The sequence below is a fragment of the Meriones unguiculatus genome, chromosome 16 (genome assembly GCF_030254825.1).
Source record: "Meriones unguiculatus strain TT.TT164.6M chromosome 16, Bangor_MerUng_6.1, whole genome shotgun sequence".
Lineage (NCBI taxonomy): Eukaryota > Metazoa > Chordata > Mammalia > Rodentia > Muridae > Meriones > Meriones unguiculatus.
Genome location: NC_083363.1, coordinates 62,979,668 through 63,007,329, shown reverse-complemented (window position 1 = coordinate 63,007,329; position 27,662 = coordinate 62,979,668).

Here is a 27,662-nt window from a genome sequence, read left to right as displayed (position 1 = left end):
GAAGGATGAGAAGAAGAAAAAGAAGATAAGACAGACTGTCAGAATCACCTAAAATCAAAGATGGCAAGATTTGGGTTGAGCTGGAGATCCTGGGAAATATTCATAAAAAGCCAAAGGCTGTGTTGGGACTCTCTGGAAGGCTTTAAAGTATGAATGGTTCATTACAGAAAGAGAAGGCATGCAGCAGATACCTCCACCTCTGCCCAGCTGCTGTGGAGCAAGTTGTCTACTAGGGCGGGAACTGCCTCAGGTGCTTGTTCAAGGGATAGGACAGTGTTGATACAAGTCAGACCATCATGGGACCCATGTTGGGTCACAAATTAATTGGTCTCCTGTTAAATTACAGAATATTTAAGACAGGAAACATGCTAGTAACGGGTGCACCTGATTCCTGATGCCTCCAGGAACATTATGGTAATGCCTATTAATATCTGGATATGAACGGAGCATGGCATGATGAAAGGGTTAAGCTTGCTCTTGAGGCAGTCAATTGCCTCTCCAGAGAATTCTGTACACTTCTCTCCTGAGTATTATTCACATCACCCTAGTTCCTTTCAGCAGCGCTGTCTGGCTAATGCAGAGTCAGAGGCCAGCTCTAGTATCAGCCTGGAACCTGTGAGGCTCAGGAGCTGATGCCAATGCAGAGGAGCTTTATTTCTCTCTCCTTTGGCCACAGATCAGGCAGAGTAACTTATCAGCCCCCATCAAATCTCACACTAGAATTGAGTGACACGCAGTGACACCCCAAGGCAAAACCCTAGTAATCAGATGCAAGATGGCTCATGGAGATTGATTGCAGATGCCATACAGCTAAGTGAGGTAGTACTTGTGTTCTACTTGATAGCCATGATGTTCTAACCAACAGATGTAGTGGAGGTGAGGGGATCTTTTGTGCTCCACTGGGCCTTGCTAACTCTTTTTAGTGTCCCCTTGAACACTAAATCCAAAGACCAATTGGAACTTGCTTGGCACAGGTGGCTATGGGCCTGCAGAGACCCTGGCCCATTTGTGAGAACATTTCATTCTGTAGATACTATCATGATTACCTATGAGTTTCATGCATTTAGAAGATGTGCATGCATACTTTAAAGAGTGAAGGTGGAGAATCAAACCACCGTGGGAGCAGGAACCAGCGCAGCTGTGAATTAAATTCTTGAGTGTTTTATGGTAGAGCAATACACAAGTGAGACCTGACAAGACAATTGGGAAAAAAATCTCACAAAAGCCTATGCATGTAGGCTAGACATGACAACAATAGTTAAATTTAATTTTAACCCAACCATCCTGTGTAGTATAGAAAAATGTATCAGGGAGGCAAACCAGGAGTATTATGAATTTAAAGGGAGCCTGAGCTATATAGCAGTAATGTCTAAAAATAAGGAAGAAAGGCACATCTAGAAGACATCAGGTTATTGAATAAAACTACTCATTCCAGGTGTAGACTTGATACCTACATTGCTGACCATGGGAACCCTAAGACAATATAATATATTGCCATTACTGTTGGCGTCATATCAGAACCAGACAGCAAAACCCCACTGTGGGAGCATCACAGTTTGCAGTCTGCAGGAAACAGAAATACGACTAGAAATGTAGAGCTTTGCGTTTCTGAGCCTGAGTTACCACCCATCTTTCCAAAGATACTGTTTTTCTCTGTAACCGAATAAAAGTCTATTGTGAATGTACCAAATTATCATTGTCCATTCAACAGCTGTTTAGGGTCATTCCTTTCCCTAGCTATTGTAAGTGGAGTAGCAATAAACAACGATGTGGGAGTTTCTTCTGGGTGTGTCTGCGACTGCTGTAGCGTCCACACAGTAATTATATTTTCAGTTTTTCTGGAGAAACCTTCAGACTAAGAGTGAATAAGAATTTACCGTTCCTTATTTCCTCAGCGACATTTGTTGGTGATGCTTTAAAATAATAAAGTGCATTTAAGTTTTATTTCTCCAATGGCTAAGATGCTGAACACTTTGAAAATGTTTTTTGGCTATCTTGTTTTATTGTTGTGTTCTTTTCTTTTACTTTATTTTTTTTTGAGACCTTGCAGATTAGTTCTTCATTATTGGGTTATTTCCCTGCCCCTGTTACTTAGTTTATTTTGTGGGGCGAGGTATCTTGGGGTTCTGAGGGTGAAACACGGTGCTGGGTTTCTGTTCCATGCCAGGGTCAGGCTTGCCAAAGCCAACAATGCACTGTGCTACACTTTGGGGGCCTGAAGCCGGGGCCCAGGGCTTAACAGTTTCACTGTAAAGCTGTGGTCAAATGTTAGCCAGACACCATGATGTGTGAAATGTTTTGCTCATTGCCCAGCACGTGCCTGCAGAAGGGGACCTAGGACTGCTTTGGGTGCCCGTGATTCCACTATCTGATGAACTTTACTGACTTCTCCTCTGCTTTCCCCTTGGAGGGGTGGAAGGAGCTGCAGTCTCAGAAATGGGCTGGCATGGGTCCTTAGCCCTCACAGCACCTCTGAGCCCGCTTTTGACTATTTCTCACATCGCAGGCCCTGCCCTGTGGAGTCCCGGGTGAACGGCCAGTCCAGCTCACTGTATATATTCTAGTCACCAATCCTCTGTCAGATGTATGGCTTGGAGTGGTTTCTCCATGTTTCTCTCATGTTTCTGTGTGTAGTGTTTTCCATTGCTCTTCACAGATATTTAATTAACTGAAGTTCCATTTGTGGATTGTTGGCCTTTTCTGGAGAGCGAATGGAGCTCTGTTCTGTAAAGACTTACTTATGTCTTTGTCTTGAAGCACAGTCCCTTATTTTTTGCTTAACCCTTAAGCTGCAGTTATTTTAAACTTCCTGTCTGATAATTTTACCATCATATTAATACTGATTCAGGTTATCGCTTTGTGGTTGCTTTGATTCCTCAGAATGTTTTATCATGTGTAATAATTCCTTGTTAAAACATGGATGTGCTATATGAAAGAAAGTAAAGGAGATAAATATTCACATAAGGGTTCATGGCACTCTGTCTAGAATTTGGGTTATTTGTGTAGATTATATTCTACAGTTTTACACTCCAAAGACTACATAGCGTCTGGTTTTGTTTTCACTCTTGACTTTGGGATCCTTCAGAAGCCTCTTTAGCTGTTTCTGGCAACTTTTTCAGGCACAAACTATTGTTTTCAGCTGCTGGTGGGGTGGTGAGTCCAGGGAGAATGGGCTTTTACAGTTCAAGAAATGATCAGTTTTGTCGTCAGTCCTGCTACATTCCCAGGTGTGTGATTTACCTGCTTGTTTATTTTTCTTTTTTTATCCTGGCTCCAGGGATCTGGGCCATTTTCTCTACGTGTCCCTCTCATTTAGGTGAGATTGGGGGGCTGGTAGATGACATGCGAAAGAAAGGAGTTTCCTCCAGTTGGGACAGGTATCTGGCTGGCTCTATGAACATCGCACAGTTCCTTTGACTGTTCTGGCTCAGGAGATGAGGTTTTTACTTGAGCCTTTGTGTGTGCTGTAGGAGTTCCTCGCTCCCATGGTCATTCACACACCTCCCCCAGCAAATTGCCATCATCATCACAAATCCTCCTGACTAATGTCTCTGCAGCTTCTGTTTCAATATGCAAATATCTAGCACTGATTTTTAGATATTTCTGAGTCTCTAGATTTCTTGGGAGGGTTACCTGGCATTTTCTTGCCTTATTATTCTTTACCTCTTCTTAAAAAAAAAACTGTTCATGTTCATGGGATTTTCACTTAATCTATAGTCATAAAGATTCTCTATGTAAACACTTAGTCAGAGGACAGTAGTTTCTTTTTTTACAGTCTTTTCGAGCTTATGTATACTACTCTTAGCACCCTGAGCCATGCTTTCTCACTGCAAGAACAGGAGTACACATTCCTGAGCTCTTTACCTGTTGGACAAGAGACAAGAACTAATAAATTACTGTTATTTTTATCCAGCATTTTACTATGCAGCACGTGGTTAATTACAGAATTACATCTTTCCAGTATCTGGAATTTTTCTTTCCTCATTTCCATTTTTTTTTTTCTTTCTTAAAACTGTTCTGTCTTGTTATGGGATTTTCACTTAATCTATAGTGAAAAAACTTTCTAAGTAAACACCTTGTCAGGGAATGACAATAGTTTCTTCTTTTGCAGACATTAGGACTCCTGTATGTGCAGGAGAACAGGTAGAGGTCAGTGGTGGTAATTTGTTTTCTTTCTTCCCATCTCACAATGAGATTTTTTTCTATTTCATAACCATTATGATGCTTGTAGTATTTTTATGCAGTTTACATAATAAAGATACCTTTCTATTCTTTGTTTGCTTGAGATTTACTAAATTTGTCTGCTTGAAAAATCACAGGTGATGTTTACCAACATTTTTCTTAAATCTAGTAGGATAATGATGTGTTTTATCTCTAATTCTTTATTTTAATAAAAAGAATTACACTATATTTTAAAAAGTGTCCCGAATCTTTTACTGCTAGAATAAATGGACTTGGTTTCTTATGTCCTCCTATTCATAAAATCAGGATTTGATCTGATGATAGTCAGTTTAGAATATTTAAAATTCTGTACTGAGGGCGAACTGGACAGTTATTTTCCTTTATTTTGATTCCCTTAGACTTTTCTCTTAGTTGACCCTGGCCTTGCTGTAGAGTTGTGGGTTATTCCCTCTGCCTCTACTTTTAGGAAGAAACTTTGTCATATGTATGCTAAGTCTATAAGAAATGCATTCTAATGGAGGTGAAAAACATCCCCAATATTAAACCACTTACAGTATGCATGCTTTTTGTTAGTTTTAAAAATACATTTTGAAGCAATAACATTAGGTTTAAAAATAAACCTTGTATCAGTGCTTACTATCTCCCCCTTCTTTCCTAAGATTCCCTGCACTCTGCCCAAAGTTTGGTTATGAGTCTCAGCATCTGCTTTATACACTGCTGGACAGAGTCTTTCAGAAGCCCTCTGTGGTAGGCTCCAACCAAGGATCATTCATGGATATAACCCAGAATCCCTGCTCAGATGTAGCCCATGGCAGCTCAGTGACCAAGTGGGTTCCATAGTAATGGGAACAAGGACTGTCTCTGAGATGAACTCAGTGGCTGGTTCTTAGATCACTCCCTCCCCCAGGGGGGAGAAGCCTTACCAGGCCATAGAAGAAGACAATGCAGCTAATCCTGATGAGACCTGATAGACTAGGGTCAGAGGGAAGGGGAGGAGGACCTCCCCTATCAGTGGACTTCAGGAGGGGAAGGGAGGAGATGAGGGAGGGAGGGTGGGATTAGGAGGGATAGAGAAAGGGGGCTACAGCTGGGATATAAAGTGAATAAACTGTAATTAATATAAAAAATAAAAATTAAAAAATAAACCTTTCAAATTTTCATGACATATTATAACTTTTAAAGGTAAGGAGTTTTTATTACTAACTAATGGTTCTGGCATTGTATAGGTGGATCAGTCTATCTTCCTTTTGTGTTTATCTTGCATGGGGCACCTTTTTCTTTTAACTTCCAACTTTGACTGTCGGTTATAAATAGACTGCTGTTTGATTTGCCTTATGTGAGCATCTTCAGATTTTAAAAAGAAAATCATTACATTCATATCTGATTCTCACTCCTACTGCATTTGTGATTAAGTGTAACTGATTGGTTCTGCATTTTTCTATTTGTTCTGAATTCCTTTTATTTTATTCCCTCACTTATTGCTTGTATTTGTTTAAGTATTTCAATATTTTGATAATTTTATACACTAGCAGGGTATGTCTGTGTACTTAACCATTAACTGTTAAAATAAATTTATAAATTTCTCAGTTCCTGGACAAGATATTGCTTGGACACTTCAATTTCTACTTTCCCTTGATATTTGAAACTTTCATTCATGTGTATTACTACCAAAAACAGATTATATCTTTCTGACATTAAATAATTATGTAAATTCTATTCAATTAATATTAACTTAATTCTAGGTATGTGTTTACCGTTTTTGTAATTCTTCATTTCATTCATAATCCTATTTGGGGACTGAATGATTTCACTTTGATTTGAAAAAATTAAGTAATTTATTTTTATTTTTTCTGAAATTTGCAATGATATTTGTTTTAATTGTGATAAGAAGGAAAATATCTGAGTTTTTATTGAATCTACTGTCTTTCAATTTATACCTGACAGTTCTTGCCATGATTCAGCTGCTGTCTTAATTTTTCCTTCTTTTTCTTTTTATGGAATCATTTGGTTCCTTTTCATTGGAACTCAGTCCTCACCCCCTCAGTCCTCACCTCCACCATCATCTACAGCTACATTATTATTTCATGAGCCTGTAATCATCCAATCTATCAAATAATAGAACAGCTTAAAATATTCATGTCGGGTGAATAAAAAGTTTCAGCTTCCTAAGGATTCATGTACTTCCTGTTCATGTTGACTGTGAAGTCTTAACTTCCAGAATCGTGTCAGTGAACAACAACTATTTTCTCCATTGTTTCCTGAGTAGTGCTCACCTCGGGGCACCTGACGTCTCCTTTCTCAGAGTGTCAGGAGCTCTTCCCAGCTCTCCAGCTGTGCTGTGTGCGCGTGTGTGCAGTGTGTGTGTGTGTACAGTGTGTGTGCATTCCTTCTTGAATCCTCATGTCTGGTTATCAGGAGCAGACCATCATGATCTCTCTGAACAGAAGTCTATTAGAAGTCCTGCCGTTTCCTTTTTCGAGGTTCTTACACTTTCCTGGATTTACTGATGTAAATTTTCTTTGTGTTTTTCCTCTCATTACTCCTTCCTCTTTTTGTTCTTCTAAGAACCTAAAATTTCCCAAATTATCTGAGAAACACTCTGCAAATGTGCAGGATTTTCACAGAATGTCAAGAAAATGCTCTCAGGTCATTGTTCCCCACTTGTACCTCCCACTCCTGTGCCAAGAGCATTTGGGTGCTAAGCTGGTCCTCAGCCTCACCTCCTCAGTCCTCACCTCCTCAGCCCTCACCTCTTCAGCCCTCACTCCTCAGTCCTCTTCAGCCCTCATATCCTCAGTCCTCACCTCCTCAGTCCTCACCTCCTCAGCCCTCACCTCATCAGTCCTCAGTTCTCACCTCCTCAGTTCTCATATCCTCAGCCCTCACCTCCTCAGCCCTTACCTCCTCAGCCCTTACTCCTCAGTCCTCACCTCCTCAGCCCTCATATCCTCAGCTTCTGTAAATCAAAAGACACAGTCTTCAAAACAAAACGACTGCCCACAGATTGGGAAAGAATCTTCACCAACCCTTTATCTGACAGAGGACTCATACCCAGTATATATAAAGAACTAAAGAAGCTGAAAAGCAGCAAACCAAGTAATCCACTTAAAAAATGGGGAACAGAGCTAAACAGAGAATTCTCTGTAGAGGAATATCAAATGGCAGAGAAGCACTTAAAGAAAGGCTCAACCTCATTAGCCATTAGGGAAATGCAAATCAAAACAACCCTGAGATTTCACCTTACACCCATCAGAATGGCCAAGATCAAAAACTCAAGTGACAACACATGTTGGAGTGGTTGTGGAGAAAGGGGAACCCTCCTCCACTGCTGGTGGGAGTGTAAACTTGTACAACCACTCTGGAAATCAATCTGGCGTTTTCTCAGACAACTAGGAATAGCACTTCCTCAAGATCCAGCCATACCACTCCTAGGCATATACCCAAAAGAGGCTCAAGTACACAAAAAGGACATTTGCTCAACCATGTTTGTAGCAGCTTTATTTGTAATAGCCAGAAGCTGGAAACAGCCCAGATGCTCCTCAACTGAAGAATGGATGCAGAAATTGTGGTACATCTATACAATGGAATACTACTCAGCAATGAAAAACAAGAAAATCATGAAATTTTCAGGTAAATGGTGGGACCTGGAAAGGATCATCCTGAGTGAGTTGTCCCAGAAGCAAAAAGACACACACGGTATATAGTCACTCATATAGACATACAACGTAGGACAAACTCACCAAAAGCTATGCATCTAAAGAAACCAAGCAAGAGAGAGGACCCTAACTAAAACAGTCAATCCCCATCCTGAAAGGCAAAGAGGATGGACACCAGAAGAAGAAGAAAACAGGAAACAACCTAGGAACCTACCACAGAGGGCCTCTGAAAGCCTCTGCCCTGCAGACTATCAAAGCAGTTGCTGAGCCTGATGGCCAACTGTTGGGCAGAGTGAATGAAATTTTATGTAAGAAGTGGGAAATAGTAAGAGCTGGAGAGGACAGGAGCTCCACAAGGAGAGCAACAGAACCAGAAAATTTGAACACAGGGAACTTCCCAGAGACTCATACTCCAACCAAGGACTATTCATGGAGATAACCTAGAACCCCTGCACAGATGTAGCCCATGGCAGGTCAGTGTCCAAGTGGGTTACATAGTAATGGGAAGAGGGTCTGCCTCTGACATAATCTGATTGGCTTGCTCTTTGATCACCTCCCCCTGAGGGGGGAGCAGCCCTACCAGGCCACAGAAGATGACAATGCAGCCACTTTTGACAAGAACTGATAGACTAAGATCAGAAAGGAGAGGAGAACCTCCCCTATCAGTGGACTTGGGGAGGGGCCTGCATGCAGAAATGGGAGGGAGGGTGGGATTGGGAGGGGAGGAGGGAGAGGCTTATGGGGGGATACAAAATTAATTAAGTGTAATTAATAATAATAAAAAAGGGAAAAAAAAGAAAATGGCAATCCTGCCAAAAGCAATCTACAGATTCAGTGCAATTCCCATCAAAATATCAACACACTTTTTTACAGACATTGAAAGAGCAATTCTCAATTTCACATGGAAAAACAAACAAACAAACAAGCAAAAAAAATCCCAGAATAGCTAAAACAATCCTGTACAATAAAAGAGCTTCTGGAGGTATCTCCATCCATGATCTCAAGCTGTCCTATAGAGCAACAATAATAAAAACTGCATGACATTAGCACACATTTTAAAAAAGAAATGAAAGAATTTAATAAACTTTTGCTTTGACAATAACTCTAAAAATAACTTAGTTATTCTAACATTAAGTAAAATATATTTAATAATAAAATATATAAATATTTTAAACACCTAGATCTTAATACCATATATTATGGAAATTGGAAAAAGCATTATTGTATTTTATATCATAGAAATGTAATATGGTGACAAAATACTCAGTATACAACATATTATATTTGAATAAGGTTTAACTGCAAGAAATAGCATCATTAATTGAGGAATATTAATTCATGACAAAACTATTCATTCTCTTAAAGTGTGTTATTGGTAGTCCATTTTTTATTTCTCCAACAAAATAACTGGGGCAGAGTAACTTTCTAACCACGAGCTCAGTGTTAAAAGTTGAAAAATCTGAGAATATTGGCATTCATCTGGAAAGTGCCATATGACAAATGATTTGGAGTATAAGGAAGGAAGAAAAGAGAGAGGGAGGGAGGGAGAGATGGAGGGAGAAATTCACACAATGCTGAGCACCATATCACTCTCCTTCTTCCTTTTATAACATGAAATTTTTAATTTTTGTGCAGATTTTTTTTAATTAAACCAGGAAGAAAATTTTTTTTGATCCTTGTGACACTGAGAAAAAAATATTTTTAGGTCTTATGAAAAATATTCTGTCTTCATCAAGCACTTTTAGAAAAAAACAATTGTTAAAGAAATGAAATATAAAACACTTAAGGACTGCTGGACCAAGGAAGACAAGGTGGAGGGAGAGAGATGATGGCGGCGAGCGCCCACCTCCACCAATCTGGGGGTATTTGACTGTTTCAAGTTTTTATTTCGGAGTTCCGTTCACTTCCTGCCCACTGTAGTTTTCTCTTCAGTTTAAGCTGTTTTGTGTTTCATGTCCTTTTAAACTGAAAAATGGACTCCTGCGTTGTAACCTTTTGCTTGTCTGTATCTCCACAAGCTTCCATGCTGCTGGATATAAAGTGACTCACAGTGAACTGTGCTTACCGCTGCCCCAGAAACTGAAAACAGAGGGATCCCACTTAGCCGCTCTCAGGACGCCGGAAAGCGCTCCTCCTGAGGGCGAGTGCCTCAGTGTGTGACTGAGCACGCTATGGTCAAAGAGTCACCGTGATGGACTTCTGTGTTCCCAGCGATCTCGCTGAGTGCTGTGGTCATTAATCTTGATATTCAATTTGACAGGACTGACAGATGCCACGGTCTTGTGAAGCATAATTCATAGTGCTTCTGTGAGGTCATTTCCAGAGAATATTGACACGTGAGACATCAAAGAATAGGGAATGATTTGCTCTGAATATGGCTGCACCACCGAAAAGTCCGAGTATAGAGGCGGTTTATGAACACCCTGGACAAAGAGGAAAGCTTCCTGATACGAATGAGGCTGTCCCTCCTTCTCACTGAGGAATTCTCTGCCTTCCTTAAGGACAGCTCTTCTGCCTCTTGCCATAGTAGACTTAGACCTCTGAAATTTTGAATGAAATTAAATGCTTCCCTTCAATTTTCTTGCTCAGTTTTTCACTGATGATTTAGCAATGTAAGGGCTTCCAATTCAACCTAAGAAAGACTGTGAGTTATGGCTTACATACAGAGCATGGGTGAGAGAAATGCTAGAGAATTATGGGCATCATTTGAACTTTGCATCCATTCAGACTTTAAAACGATCGATAGTGCAATTAATCATACAATTCAGAGTACTGATGGAACTTACCAAGGATGAAAGTGGTGGTCATAGGTGTCCCACATGCCTAAGCTGAAACGGGGACTGCCTCTGGTAACTTGGCTTACATGCTGCCTTCATCCTCGTGTTTCCAGGTGACAGACAATATTAAGAATTTTCTGGCCATCATCCTAGTGATATTTTGTTATTTTTTTATAACAATGAGCATCCTTTAACATTCATTTCTAATAAAATGATTCTTCAACTAAGATGCCATTTAAGTTTCCGTTGTCACTACAAATTGAGAACATTGGAATTCTAAGCGGAAAAATGCAAGTACCTGATTCATATGTCTAAGCCAGGTTCAGATGGCTATAGGAAGAGAAACACTGTGCTCGCTAATTAGACACTGCGAGCTCTTCTATGATACACACAGCTCAGTCATCACACGCGTAGTGCAGAAAGGAGCACAATGAGGTTCAAACAGCAGGGAAAGGCACTGCACGTAAAACAGTCCCCCATTTCCGGTACCTCATCCTTAACTGGTTGTGACAGTTTTTATTTTTATTCATGAAAGATTAGTACCTGAGGAAGAGTTCAAGCTATATGCCAATTAAGAATCATGAGCATGGCATGGCTGAAGAGATGGCTCAGCAATTAGTAGTGGGTTCGCATGCAAGAACCCGGGCTCACGTGGGCACTATGCTGCACGCGTTAATCCAAGCAGTCAGGAAGGCAGAGGCAGGAGGATCTCTGAGGTTGAGGCCAGCCTGTCTCAAGAAACCAATAATAATAATGAAGAACTTGGACTCGGTTGACTCTGTTCCCAACACCTGCTTTGGGCGGCTCACAACACCTGTCATTCTAAGCTCCAGGGAATCCAACTCCTCCTTCCGACCTCCAAGGTAACCCAAATTCTCGTGCATAACACATTCATTCACTCTCCATGAAGCCTATGTAGTAGACACATATTTTAAAAATAAAATAATTGTTAACAAAACGAATCACTGGCATCAGCAAAATTGTCGGGAAAATTTATGTTAAATTTAAAAACGTATTAATGCAAACCACATAAAGGACACAAGTATCAGTCAGTGATACAAAAGACAGTCTTGGCGGATGTTTTGTATTTTGTTTCTTCTTAGCAAAGGAATCCTGACAAAGACACTGACTAAATAGCTGAGTATTCATCATTTTGATTTATTCTTTAGAAGTTAGTAAACAAAACAGGATTTTGCATTATAAATATGTGTATCAGAATTATAAAGGGCAGAGTTCTCTAATGGGCCAGAGTGTGCATACGTATCATGATTATAAATTCTCCCCAGGAGAACATCATCAGCCTTTATCCTGAGCATCTTTGTAAGGTAAAGGCTCATAAATAATGGTAGGTACCCAGAGGAGTAAAGCTGATTCTTGCTATTAACAGAACTGTCTTGATTTCTTTCCCACTTCTGCCCATGGTTAGAAATGAATTACCTTCAACTTGATACTTATATTTCTTGGAGCTTCATAATAACAAAAACAGTATTATAAACAAATGAAAAGTATGAAGATAATGAGAGATAATAAAGAACTTGGACTCGGTTGACTCTGTTCCCAACACCTGCTTTGGGCGGCTCACAACACCTGTCATTCTAAGCTCCAGGGAATCCAACTCCTCCTTCCGACCTCCAAGGTAACCCAAATTCTCGTGCATAACACATTCATTCACTCTCCGTGAAACCTATGTAGTAGAAAGCAGTAGAGATAATGATGTACTTGCTGAGTCAGCGATGTGTGCCACCCTGCTTTCCATGTCTCTGATCTCTGTTTCTTCCCATGTTCCACCCAGCAGTCCCTTTGCACACAGCATGGAGACCTACACCAGATCCTACCCACACAGAAAGAGGTCTGCAATGCTAACCCAGGGGATCTGCTACAACCTTTAAATCAATTTGATACAGAAAATGGTTTTTCAAAGTCCTGAATCAGGTTATAGAAGTCTAGATTCTATAACCTGGTTTCTTTCCGTACCAACCAAGGAACAGGAAGCAAGCTATTCAGAACGAGTGTACAATTCATGCCAGCTCTAAGTGTACGTGCGGTCATAGAACACCGACCGATTGCAGCGTCTGGCTCCAGTCACAGGTGGGGCCTGGGGTGCGTTCTCAGCACTTGTGCCTTAGGGTAAGGTTGTGCACATTGGAGCCATCACTGATGCTGCAGTGGAAGATGCTTGAGTAGACGACAGCTGAATACACTTTCTCTAGCCCGCGCTGAGGTCATTCCTGGCTCCCTCATCAGTCATGCCTCGGGCCACCACCCTGTCTTGTGACTAGGATGTATCACAGCTGTCTCCTAACACACTCGACCTCCCCATGGAGGGGGCTGAAAGAGCAGATGAGGACACTCTGGGTCAAAGCAGGCAACAGCCAAGTGTTTATCAACACTCCACCCTGAATCAGGCCTGTCACCCTCCAGCTAAGAGCGCCATAACCACCATTACCCACTTCCTGTCCTTAACTTTCATGGGAAAGCTGACCTGGTGTGATGAAAACCCCGCTCTCCGGCTGTGCTCCCAGGGAACCTGGCCCAAACCAGTTAGTCCTTCGAGGATTATGACAATAATGTCGCCATCTTGGTGATTCCCAGGCGTAGACCACATTGAACTTTTGATCTCAGCTGTGTGTGTATGTGTGTGTTAAGATGCTAAAAGGTGTAATATTTTTAAAATGTCACATTGTATGTTTCTTGCTTATTTTTTCAGATGTTTATTAAATAAATTATAAAAACTTTTATTTTTCTTTTTTATTCTGTTATTAGAAATAGTTTTTCTGTACAATACACCTTGACTACAGCTCCCCCTCCCGCTTCACTCAGCTCCCCCACTTCCCATTTGGACCCACTTCCCTTCTGTCTCTCATAGAAAACAAACAGGCATTTAAGGGATAACAATAAAATAATACAATAAAACAAAAGCAAACACACTGATGCAGGACACAAGCAGGAAAAAAGAGTTCAAGAAAAGGCACAAGAAACAAAGTATAGAAACAAAGATGACTCGTACAAAAGTAGAAGCCATAATATACTAAAAAGGGCCTTAAAGGAGAGAGAGAGAGAGAAAGAGAGAGAATAAAATAGCAACAACAACAACAAAAAATAGAAAAACAGGTACATTAAAAAATGAAAGAGAGCTGGGAGGTTGGTGGCACACATATTCAGTCCCAGAGCTCGGGAGGCAGAGGCAGCAGATCTCTGTCAGAGGCCAGCCTGGCTCCAAAGCAAGTCAAGGACAGCCAAGGCTGTCTCAAAGAACCGATAAAGAAACAAATGCATAAATAAATATCGATTTAAAAGACAAAAGCAAGATAAAGCGCTGGCCTAACTTTATGAGACGATGAACCTCTAAAGATGCTGTTGAGTTAGTTTTCCGTGGACCATCTATTCCTGGGCATGCAGCCTACCCTTAAGATAAGTTTCCCTAGCCAGGCTCCCTTGGAAAAAATGAAATTTTCATTTTCATTTGTGTGCAGACCCTTTGCACACTGCCTGAGTTTCTATGAGTTCATCTGTGCATCTGTTTTGTTGTGCTTAGAATCCCTTGTTTCCGTGGTTGTCCTCCATCATCTATGACCTTACACTCCTGAATCCTCTTTCACATGGTTCCCTGATCGCTGAGGGGAGGGATTTGAAGGAGACACCCCATTTAGGACTGAGTGTTTTAAGGTCTCTCACTCTCTACATAGTATCTGGCTGTGGATCCCATCTCCTGCAGGAGGAAGCTGCTCTGTTAATGGCTGAGCAAGGCACAATCCGTGAGTGCAGCAGAATGTCATTTTATTGGCACATCCCTTTTGTAGAATGGCAGTACTTGGTTTTACACTCTGTTCCTGGTCTATCTAGTCTCAGGTTGTGGTCATCCAACCAACAGTGGGTATGGTTTCATCTTATCCAGTGGGTCTTGAGACAAATCAGAAATTGGTCACTCGCACAAGCTTCATGCCACTAGCACAAAGCAGGACACCACTGTAAACAAATGATTTGAATCTTGGTTGGTGTTTATGTCTCTCCTTTGGTAAGTTACAGAGTACCTTCTGGTGTCAAGAACATTAGCTCATATGGGTGAAGGTTCTGGAAGTAGGACTGCTATGGGAGTGCAAACGTGCAGCCATAATGGAAACCAGTGTGGCGGTTCCTCAGGAAGATGGAAATCATCTACCCAGGATCTAGCTATACCACTTTAGCCAGATACCCAAAGAATACTTTATCCTACAAACATTTTCATTGCTGCTCTATTCATAAAAGCAGGAATGGGAAACAGCCTAGATGAATGGATAAAGAAATTGTCTTGTATTTACACAATGAAGTAAAACTCAAGTGTTAAAATAAGAAAAAATAAATAAAAGAAATCCAGATGCCGAGACTCACGGCCAAACATTGGGTGAAGTGTAGCGAGTCTTGTGGAAAAGTGAGGGAAAGGATAGAATGACCTGGAGATGATAGGAACTCCACAAGAAGACCAACAGAGCCATCTGACTAAGAACCAGAGGGGCTTGTGGAGACTGAAGCTCCCAACTGCGGACCATGGACTTAGGCTCCCTACACAGGTATAGCTGATTGGCAGCTCAGGCTTCATGTGAGGGTTCTAGTAGGGCAGCAGGAGCAATCTCCCTCAGACTTCATTGTCCCCTTTCTGATCACTGCCCTCTCACATCACTGCCTCATCAGGCCTCAGAGAAAGACTACATGCTCTGTCCTGAAGTGATGTGATTAGCAGGGGTGGGTTAGTGGGGAGGACTCTCCTTTTCTGAGGACTAGGGAAGGGAGAAAGGGGAAGAGTGAAGGAGGGTGGGACCAGAAGGAGGGAGGGAGGGAGCTATGAGAGGGATGCAAAATGAATACATAAATTAATTAATTTAAAGACTAGAAAAAGAAATCATGAAATTCACAGGTAAGTGGACGGAGCAACAACCAAGGAAACAAACTTGGCATGCATTCACTTACCTGTGGGCTGCTAATTCAATGATAAACGGCTGCAATCCTGCTATCCACGTGAGCACAGGGTTTAGGTACAGGAAAAGGAATGGGGTTGAGGTGGTGGATATATCGTGCCTCCCTAGGAAGACGAAACTGAATATGTAATTATGAGCGGATGGGTGGTGGACTGGAATGGGATCCAGTTGGGAGAGAGATCAAGAGGGACTGGAGGGGGGTGATCCAGACTATGACTGCTAGAATTAAGGGTCATTTGGAAGGTGGTATAGAAGCATCATACAGTGGAAACTTCCTAAAGCATAAACAAGGGAAGTCCATCTAAATGAAATCAGCAAACACTGGGGGAAACAGAGCCCCAGCTGGCCAACCCTTATCACCCAGTGAAGCTTTCTTTGTAGGGATGGATTGGACTTAATCAAATCGTTGATAAAAGTTTCCAAAAAACCCAGGTTTTTCTTGAGGCTATAGTGTGCTCTTCACAAATGGATGGCAAGGCCCCACTGTTGACCACAGCACCTACAGACCTCACTGGGCATTGTACCTGCTTCTGTTTTTCTCAACTTTGCACACTTAATCATAGTTTGCCTAATGCAAACTATCGATGATAACATTTCCATGAAGAAATGTGTCATACTTGTGTACTGTGGATGCAGCTTTTCCTAGTATATTTTATTTGCTATAATTTTACTATACCTTAGTGTATATATATGTAAATTATATATATATATGTAAATTATATATATAGTGTATATATATCATATATATAAATCATATATATATATATAAATATGATGTCAACTTCCTGTTGATTTTTGTAAATGGTCTTCTTTTTACTTTCCCTTGCCCTGCTCACTAGTTGGCTCCTGGTGACCCAGCAGACCTTCATGTAATACTGACTTTCGTGGGGACCTCCCTCATTTAGCCCTTTTTGCTGTAGGTCATGGTTATCCCTTGGAGGAGCTTCTGGCTACAGGACCCTCCTTGTTCTCATTCAGTCCCCCCTTTCCTCTGTACTCCTTTCCTTTATTCTGCTGAATAACTTAATGTCTTGCTAAGAGTAGGGGCACCTTAGCCCTGCCCCCTGGGTAGTCAGGATACTTTTCTTCTGCCTTTGCATACTGTTGATGTTTTTACTGGAGCTGGGACGAGGAGAGATAGCTCCTTTCAGGGTTTTCAGGCATGCTCCACGCATCTGCTGTCATCTCTCTACTGAACGGCCCTGTGTTACTGCCATTAGTGTGTAGCCGCCCCCAGGCCCTCACAAAGGAGCTTTTAAGCTCCTTTCCTGTGCTGTTTTACTATCTCTGAAGTCCTCTCGCCTGGGTTTACATCTTCCTTAATTTTTCTTAATGTGCCTCTTCAACAGCGTAGCCTCATTTCACTTTCTCATGAAGATGCTCGTTGCAGGCTTCACCTTGTGAGGAATAAAAGAATTTCAAGTAAGTCATCTGATGTGCATAAAATGGTAGAGTAGAAGCTGCCCAATGAACTCTGAAGCTTGAATCTCAACTTCTAAGTTATCTTTCTCTTTTTCCAGTATCACTTTCCTGCTAATTCCCAGCATTTTCACCTGCAGTTGTAGGTTTGTGTTTACTTGTTTTGTCTATTTTTTGTGAAGCAGAAATTACAGCAATTAGTTAATAACATCGATCTAAGAAGATAAATAGATAAATGTATTCTTGTGTCTCCGGCTTAGCAGCTCCTTTTGGTTCCTATGTTATTAGTTGCCTTAATGATTACTCAGAGCATGTTATCTTCAGACCTGATAAATATGACATGACTTCTCTCTCTCTCTCTGTCTCTGTCTCTGTCTCTGTCTCTCTCTCTCTCTCTCTCTCACACACACACACACACAATTTATTCTCCCTTGGAACTTAGACAAGCATGTCATTTTGGATACCCTTGGCAAGGCAGCATTAAAAGAGAAATTAAAAGAGAATAATGCCTAAACGAAAGGCTTTGGTTTTAGAGCGTCCTGAGCTCAGAAGTGAAATAGTAAAGAATTTTTAACTTTCCAGACCTTCTGTTATGAAGCAGGCACAGCTACTTAAAGTGGAAACGGAAACTAACTGATATAAGAAATGCAGCATGTAGATATAGAGAGAATATCTAGACAAATATTAATGACGATTTTAGAGGGAAGGCCAGTAAAATCAGGAGCCATGCAATATAAAGAAAGGTATATTCTGTCTCCTATGGAGAGGAAATCACACCTTTCCTCAAGATACTTAGAAATGCTAATATAAACACTTATGAGTGTAAAGGCTAATTATAACTATCTTCTAAAATAGTCTGTCTTAAAGAAATTATTAATCATTCTTTTTTAAAGAAGTTACTGAACTCAGCCTGTAATGATTAAACCTTTGGTCAGAGTTTGAATCAGGAAACAATTTTGCATAAATCTGACAGGATGTGGTAAATTCTGTCTTGGCTATTGCTGCTGTGAACTTTAACCTTACACTGATGATTTTATTTTGCATATTATCTCATAAATATGTTCTCTTAAACTGAAATGTGTACATGAAACCGTGATGGTTTGTGTGAGGGGGTGGAAATGGCTGTGATTTTCTTTGTCCTGTATCTTACTGCTGCCTTACTGAAGAGCCTACAATTGGGATTTCATGTGCTTTTATCTTTTACACTAAATTTACATCCTTGGATAAATCTGACAAAAGGATAAGGAAGATTACAAAAGTAGGAGCGCTGTATCTCATCTTCAAGGTCTTTTAATGATAGGTAGCATAAAAACCTTCTTGTGTGCTTAGAAGGGTGGTTTAAGAGGCGCTGGTGGAGACATTGTTATTCAGACTCCTGTTACTAAGACTTTTAATACTCCGTGTTCTCAACAGCTGTACTTATCTGCATTCACTGCCTCCATTGGGTAATTTTTCAACTCAACTAAGGTAAAGGTAACATTTCATAGTTTGTGATAGACAGTCTCTGTCTTTGTAATTATATCCTGGCCTTCGGCAGGCAGAGCCACACAGCAATGGCATTAGAGAACCCGGTGTAGCTTCCTGACTTGTTGAAAGCCAGTTACTCTTGGTTATGTAAGTAACCAAGCAATAATAATAATAAAATTTAATAATAATAATAAGCAAGGCTTCCAGGTACAGTAAGAACTAGTCAGGAAGAACTCCAGGCCGACGACACTCTTTCTGTCCTTGTGAACATCCGGACGAAGCTTGGTGCAGCTTAGCAGCCTTCTGTTTGCACTTCCGGTGGCTGGTTCTCTCAACGCTATCTGGAAGACTCACGTCTTCAGCTGATGCAGCTCATGGAAACACCGGGAGTAGGCGAGGACTGTAAAATGGGCTCAAAACAAAGGAACATAAGGCAAGGTTAAAGAAGAACACATACTCCTGTGAAGTAAAGTCTTGGCAATTACTGACTGCCCCATTATTTTATGAAGTTTAGACCAAGGTCACAACACGTGAGTTTCTGAAGTGGAGCAAAAGCAACAACAAAAACAAAATCATACCTATAGATTTGAAAAATAAGCAGAGTTCTTTTCCTCATATCTATGTGATCAAATTGTTTGTTACTTTATTAATTATGAAGATGCGTATGTGTGCGTCACTGTGGCTTTTTGCTTTCGAGGAGAGAAGTTCCATTTTGCCGCACGGCTTTTAAGCTCCTGATTTAGCAGACATGACCAGCAGCGTTTAGATCCACTGCTCTTTTGTGCTCGGGGGGCACAGTTTGTGGTGCTATTGATCAGTTTCAAGGGCGGGTTAAGAACGAAGCCAGGTCTCTGGAGGGTTTTGCTGTCACCTTGACCTTGGGTCAGCGTTAGACTGCTGACCCTTGAACCCCAGGACCCAGCCACCAGACATGCTACCTTTCACGGTGGCTGAGCAAGTCAGCAGGAGCACGTGTCCATGTGGCTCTTGCCAAATCGGAATTGACTGGCCAGTAGGACGCCTGCGAGCAGCGGGAAATGTGGGTTAAAGGATGTCAATAATGTTTCAGAAGAACGATTTCTCCCAAGAATTGTAGCTGTTGGAATGTTTTGACATTTATTCGGTAGAGAAATGTAGCATGTTTTGTGGAGCACTTCAAGAGGGCTGCTGCTAACTGCTGCGGGGTATTGATCGTCCTGTTAAATTGCACGGGCACACTTGGGAGAGCATTGAGATTCAGGCAACAGGACAGAAAGGATCGGCTGCACCCGATGGTCACTAATGGTAATTGGTTTCGATCCTTGCACTTGAAGAAGCCATGATTTACTCGGCTCACTGATGAAATGCAGACACTAAATATTTTGAAAAGAAAAAAAAAACATACCATTTTTTAAACATTTACAAGCCAACTCCTCCATCCTAGAATCTCTTGCCTCTACAATAAATTCAGCCGTGTATAAAAATACCCAGCCAAGGGGTCAACAATTCTGATTTTCCTTTTACTGCCATCCCTCTTTGTGTGCCATTTGTTTGTCCACCAATTTGTTTCTCACCTTGTTCATAATTTAATTGGAGGCAATTTACTCTTCTTGTGACTTTTGAATTTAAGGAGTGGATTTTATAATTATAAAAAGTAGCACACTGGAAGGAGGAAAAAAGGTTCAGTTAATAAAAGTATAAGTACAAATAAGAGTGGTATCCTTATCTCTCTCAGTTATGTGCTGTTTTTAAATAATCATTGTGCTTAGACTGTTTAACAAAGCTTTAAAAATCCTCTCATGTTATACATCTGTCAAGAGTTCAGAATTTTAGTTGTTAGGTGAATAAAGAGGAGTTTGTGCTGATACTTAGGTCACTGTTGGATATTTTGTATTGTGATACTACATTGTATATTTTATTTTATGTGAGTATACATTAAATCCTAAATACACATACCTATTCACATAGGTAGACAGATTACAAAACACTCTATGTGTCCACATATGTGGGAGAATATATAATATATACTGTTATGCCTGTGTTACTGTATAGAGTATGTATGCATAGCCTTACACATTGCACACAGAATGTTTAGGACATATTTTAGGTATGTGTCTATGCATTTATGTGCTGTGAATGCATACACAGTGTATATAATACCGGCTTACACATGCCTTTCTGTCACTGTGTGTGTTTTATGTTCCCAAGCAAAGCTGTTAATGGATATTTAATGAATATAAAGTTGAACTCATAGATTATGAATGCTTTGTCAGCCCATTAGAGCATGCTCTCAAGGGTGTGACCATCCTCATTTTCATGAAATCTTAGCAATTTCATTCTCAAATTTTTATCCTAATTGATATGGTTTTTCGATACATTTTCACTTTCTCTGTTTATTATGATCCCAAGATAATATGAACTAAATTTTGAATTATTTTATTAACTATAATATTGCTTAAAGATTTGAATATTAGATATACATCAAAATTAATTAAGGAAGAAAATTAATAGAATTATAAGTCATAAAGCAGTGTGATATATTAAATTTGATACATATTACATTCTCAAGTTAATTTATAGAATGTGGTAATAATTACATTTTGATAATCATAATAATTTAATAAAAATAGCTGTTACATAGATTATGTTTAAATGTTGATTCAGTTTCTATTTTTTAAACTATATCAAGATGAAAAAAGAATCCTACTCATCAGAGCATAAAAAATAGGGAAAATGTTCTTAGCTGTTGAATGTGAGGACATTTTGCAAACTTTTCTTTCTGAAGAAACCCCTTCACTCTCTCACTCAAATGTGTCTCCAAAGCAGGCGAGAGTATTTAGCAATGTCTGTTGTGCCAAAATGTGAACTGTGCACTGGAGCCCGCAGCAGCTTTCCATCTTGAAAGTACTTAGCATTGGAGTTTGGCTTCCCATTTCTGAAGGTTCCGGAGAGCCACAGGCAGGTTTTCCTGGGGGCAGCCCTCTGTTGGCTCTGTCAGCCAGCTGGTGGCAGTGGCAAGCCCTCTGCAGGGAGGAGCAGTAGCAGAGATAAGGGGATTACCCTCTCTGCCCACCCCATTTTCACATCTCATGGAACCTTGACAATAAATGTGCTAATTAGAGCTAATTGCTCTGATAGACACTAGTCTAGTAGAACCCTACAGAGACCACTGTGCCGTTCAAATGGAAAAGCTCTTCCTCAGGATTTCTACATGTGTGGATTTCACTAGTTTGTTTGAAGGAAAAAATATTTTTTTCAGACCCTCACAATATCCAAAGCTTCTTTGCATTTTGAAATTGCAGTTTTAAAAGGAAGTTTTAGGAAGACTGTAGAGGTGGCTCCGTGGTTTAAAAACATGTTCCTTTTGCAGAAGACCTAGGTTCAATACCCAGCATTCAAATGAAGGCTCACAATCGTCAGCCCCAGCTCCAGAGGCAGCTGACATGCTCTTCCGGCTTTCAGAGGACAGCACATGATGTAAATACACACATGTAGGCAAAACACTCATGTACATAGAATAAAATGAGGAAGCTTCTGTGTGTTTCTACAATTTCACCAATAGAAAAAGTTGTGTTTTTTTCCCTACAGTATGTATACATAAGAAAGTAGCATGAAATTAACTTTGCCCATATATGAAATATCAAGTGTTCTCTTGTCCTAATACTCTATTTCAGATCTTTCCAGTTGTTTTCATGTTTCACTACGCACACATACGGCCCCTCCCTCCATGGTTTGTATCTTGGCCCTCGAGTCTCCGGGTTCCTGCTGAATTTCAGATGCCTATGAATGTGTGTGTGTTTGTGTGTGTGTATGCTCAGATATTCAAGTTTTTTTTAAATGATGGTTACTTTCTCACATGTCTCCAAGGTATATTGCAAATTACACAGGCACTTTTCCAATATAGTCCATTTGCTGTCAAAAGATGAACCTTACCAACCAGAGAACCACACAGGTCAAGGCTGCGTGTCCATGTGCCACAATGTTGAGCCACAGTGCTGCTCAACACTCACCAAGGCTGCTCTTCCCACGGTTCTGGGTTTTCTCTTGTACCGTTTTCCTGATGTAACTTCATCATTACTTCAATGTAACTTCATGTCACGGTACCCATGGAACTATTGCTGTGAGGAGAAAGGTCTGTAAACACAGGTGATTGTAACTTAAGCGATGCAGCCTCCCTTTCCTGGAGGTGGTCAGATCTGTGCCGCTTACACCAGGCTACACACGCAGCCCCAACTTGTGAAGTATTTACGTATGTTACAGAATGGCATTCCCAGGAGAAAATGCAGAGAGTGAAAGGCACGCAGAATAGCCCAAGGCAAACACTGGTGAGCTCAGCTAGGTCTGATCTGTGGGCTTTATCCAGAGTCTTTACAAAGCTTCTTTTGATTGGGTGTTGGGGAGAGGCCGCCGCACCACGGGAAGGTGGGGTTTCCACCTCCAGAAGAAGCTGGGAGTTCCCTGTTACAGGACACATCCTCAGCCGCGGCACGGCTCATAACTGCAGGTCCCATTGCCAGCTGCTCCAAGAAGCGTTTCTGAAAAAAGTCCTTGTGGTCTCCTCAAGGGGAGCCTTTGGCTAGCCAAGATGTGCTGCCCTGGGCCACATGTTTATCTTGTATGCCAGGCTCCTCCACATAATACAGAAGAGGCCAAATCCCCAGTTCTGCGCTCAGCGTCTGCCTGCATGTGGTTCTGAGAAGCTAGCTTATTACTGATTAATATACTGTTGGTTAGGAAATCCAATGAACTAGGGCCAAAGTGAATATATGATTACTGTTTCGATGTTAATTCAGACACATACATATCCTTCACTCCAGCTTTCTTTTGATCGATCTGTTTGTGGTCTCTGACGTCAGGCTTTCCAACACAGACAAAGTTAAAAATAACAAAAACACAAAACAAAACATTCAAACTCTAGTGAAATATTTCTTAATCAGAAATTTATTGATCAAGTAGTTCTCAAGATTTATAATTTGAAATTTTCATAAATTTCCAAGAGAATATTAAACCAATTTTATTACTTATTATGTGAAACTCTTTCTATGAATAATCCTTCAATAGAGGAAGGGATTATATGTTACTTATGACTGAACTGTTAACAGGCAACCAGTAAGAAGTGGAACACGACATTCAAAAGCAGGCTTAGAAGACTTTCTATCCCACACTGCTGATGTATTGTACACATAGGCAGAGCGGGCTGTATTCCTGGCCCTGCCTGTACAACCGCAGTCTTTTTCTAGTACGGAAGTTGAGGGACTCTAGCCCCTCTCTGTAGAGGTCTGATGGGATCCTGATATTTCAGCAGGTATCTGTGCAACAGCCACTTCTGTATCTGCTTTTGGCCTCCAGGGCTCATTCTCTGATGAGCATAACTTTCCAGCTTCCAGTTTCCCTTTCTTCACCCTTTGTCCTACTCCTGTCATAAATTTAAATAAGGAAGTTAACTTTCGAAAAGGAAGAATTTGTAACCACTGAACCCTCATCCTTCACTTTTGAATATTTTTCACTTTTTAATTTTTTAAATTTTAGTGTTGATTCTTTAAATTTAAACTTCTTGATAATTTCAGACGTGAGTCCTGTAGCTATGCTCTCCCCTCCCTCTCCCCATCCCGCTCCTTTATGTCCCCTCTCACTCCCTTTCAAGTTCATGGCTTCTTTTCTTTTAATTATTTTTAAATACACATTTGCATATATGTGTGTGCTTATGCATGTATATGTACATATATAGACATAACACACACACATATATATGTCCAGTCTATTGTGTCTGCTCACTGCTGCTTCCGTGTCTCCTGTTTCGAACTCTCCACTTGAGAGTAAAACCTCTCAAGAGCTTGTCACTGTTGAACACTTGCTCCCTTCCCCTCTCAGCAGCCATCATTTGCCTGTTGCTTTTTATACAAGCGCATACAGAACTAGTAATGTTCATTGAAAATTACCTCCAGCAACTTTAATTTTAATATTACAGACTGGGTAATCATTTTCTAGGTTTCCAAACTAGAAGGAAGTATCATTCCTCTAGTCACAAACTCCTTTTATAGATGCAATCTATTTTTGAAGAAAATGTAGAATAAACTCAGAAAGTTTTCATGTGTATCCTTCAGAAGACTTGGGTATAAATAAATAAAAAAAAAAACAACAGTATATGACTGACTTCTCAGAAAGTTCACAAAAATTTGGACTTGAGCCTAGAATGCACAGATTCTGTTTTAGTTGTACATATTAAAATATCTTGATGATTTGTGGTAACTCTGTGTGCAGTATGTTTTTGGATATAATAGCTCCTACAGAGGGTGACCTTAGTCTGGATTCCAATGCATTTCTTCACACAATGTCATTCCTGAGATAGAGGCACTTAGTGGTTCCTAAGAGTGTGCTTTCTAACAGCAATTACTAGAAAGCAACTTAAACATTCAGTGCAAATACACCTAACTACACAGGTCATTCTTTCTTTTAATTTTTATAATATTAATATTTAAAGTTTAATGACATGAAAATGATAGATAAAGCAATATTATTGAAAGCTAAATCAAGTTATTTGTTAAATATGAGAAACAGGAATCAGCAAGGCAGTTAGCTAACAACAAGACTTAATTTGATCTGACTTGAAAGTGGACATACTATTTAGTAAAACTGTAATGATCAGCTAAAACTGTAATGATCAGCTTATATGGTATTCCTCCTAATAATGCTTTAAAGGGGCAAGGTAGTAGGTGGCATTTAAAATGTTAGTTTTCCTGTAGGTTAAAGAATAATTCATTTGCTTTCTTAGAGTACAACATATTAGCCATTTTAATGTGTGTGTGTGTGTGTGTGTGTGTGTGTGTGTTATGGGTGCTTTCATACAAATGCTTGCAAAAGTCAGAAGAGGGAGTCAGACCCCTAAATCTGGAGATAGAAAGGGTTGTTACCAGCCCAGTGCAGATGCTGGGAACTGAACTCAGGTCCTCTGAGAGAGCAGAGAAACCACTGATGTGTCTTTCCAAAATCCCCTATTTTATTTGACAAATAATATAATATTTTAGTTTAGGTTGGTAAGGATATTATTTAGGATGTTATGCAGCATTTGTTTAACATTAAAGGATTATGGAAGCTCATTTAGAAAGTATATAAAACACCTGTGAAAATTTTACATTTTCTGTACTTTATTCCAGCATGACAAAGAATAAATATTGTATTAGCTTTCCGCCACTACAATGAGTTATCAGAAATAATTAACTTGCAAAGAGTAAAATTTTAAATGGCCCATAGTTTGGGAGATTCCTGCTTCTGATCTAATGGTCCCTGCACTGTGTGCCTGTGGGTTGACAGACTATCACTGCAGGAACACATGGTCACTCATGAGCCAGAAAGCAAGAGAGGAAAAGGAGGAGACACCAGTTCTCTCCAGGGCATGAAAGAATCCCCCAATTCCCAGAGGTTCCGCCATCTCCTAATTCTGCTACTGTGGGTACCATTCCTATATCAGGCCCGTGAGAACCATTCAGGTGCCAGTGACAGTACTGCTCGTGAGTAAAGGGATTATTTTTCAGGTGGAAATTGGGCACTGTTTCCAGGATTCCAGGCTCACTATGCCTTGTCCTTGACTTCATGCTGTTCTTCAAATTGATGCCATTTTGACATTCTACCTAGGTGAACAGTGCAGTTCAAGGGCAAAAGTGGACAAGTACTCTGTATTTTCCTGGGTCAGTATGGCAGTGCCCCTCAACTGCCATTTAGGCACACTGCCAAGTGCTGCTGCAGTCAAGTTTAGGGCATGGAGTCTAGGTTCTGAACAGACACAGGCATACACGTGTACTAGTGTGAAATACATCTTAACGAAAACTTAGCCTTTTCCAAACCCACAGTTATTGTAGCTATTACAGCGCCATCACTAATTTTATCATTTAAATCCACATGATTTTATCCAAAATCAAGAGAGACCCTTGAAAATTATTTTTATCATTCTATTTGTGAGAATTCTTTAATGTTAAGCAGACCATGCTACAGATAGCTCTTAATTTATTTTAGTAAAATTTAAATGTTAAGGCAGCCTTTCTCAGAGCTACCTAGCAAAATAAATATGCTACACCTATTCTTTTACTGCCCATGTTCATCCCTTGTTACTCCTTCATGCTTAATAATTTACCACTTGCACTGGCCTTGTTGCTATGAAAGGACATACCTGAAATTAAGTGTATATCCTCTTTTCTTTTTTACTACTTTAGGTAGCATATAAGGTGATGCATTTCTTTGCTTTAATAAAAAAGAATTCTGTTTCTTTTAGGTGTACATATGAGTTCCTGCATGTACATGAATTCACCAAACAGACGTCTATGCCCTATGTCTAGAAGGAGGTATTGGATCCTCTGGAGTTGGTGTCACAGGCAATATGGGCCACGATGTGAGCACCAGAGACCTCTACAAGACCAACAACTGTTTTCCCTTGCAGAGCCACCTCCCAGCCCAGCACACGGACCTTCACGTGCATCCATTTTCTGCCTTTGCGTAGCTGTCTCTCAGTGTCTTCCTTGACCCTGCCTTTTGTTTGTTTGTTTTCCCCGTCTCCTCTTTAAGACTTTGCCCTATCCTTTTGTGGACCCATTCCTATTTTACGGCCTATGCGCCTGTATAGAAATTCAAATCTGAATTTGAATGTATGAAGGAGCTGTTGTTCTGTGTCTGGCTTATTTCTCTTAACATAATGACCTCCATCTCTGCTCATTGACATCTCAGTATCATAATTTCACTTGAAGCTGAAGAATTCTTGTAAGTGTGTATCCTGTCTTTTCTGTTCGTTAATCTGATGGTGGCCACCTGGGCAGATTCTGTTTCTTAGCAACAGTGAAATGTGCAAGTAAGAAACATGCATGTGCACATGTCTCCACGGTGTGTGGGTTGGGCTTTGGTTATTCCAAACAGTAGTAAATCTGTGTCACATTGTCCAGTCTATTCTGTTTTTTTTTATTTAATTTTATTTTTTATATTAATTAGTTTATTTACTTTGTATCCCAGCTATAGCCAGGTCCCTCATTCCCTCCTAATCCCACCCTCCCTCCTTCATCTCCTCCCTGCCCTCTCTAAGTCCACTGGTAGGGGAGGAGCTCTTCCCCCTTAATCTGACCCTTACTTATCAGGTCTCATTAGGACTAGCTACAATGTCCTCCTCTGTGGCCTAGCAAGGCTGTTCCTCCCTTGAGGGAGAGGTGATCAAAGAGTCAGACACTGAGTTCATTTCAGAGACAGTCTCT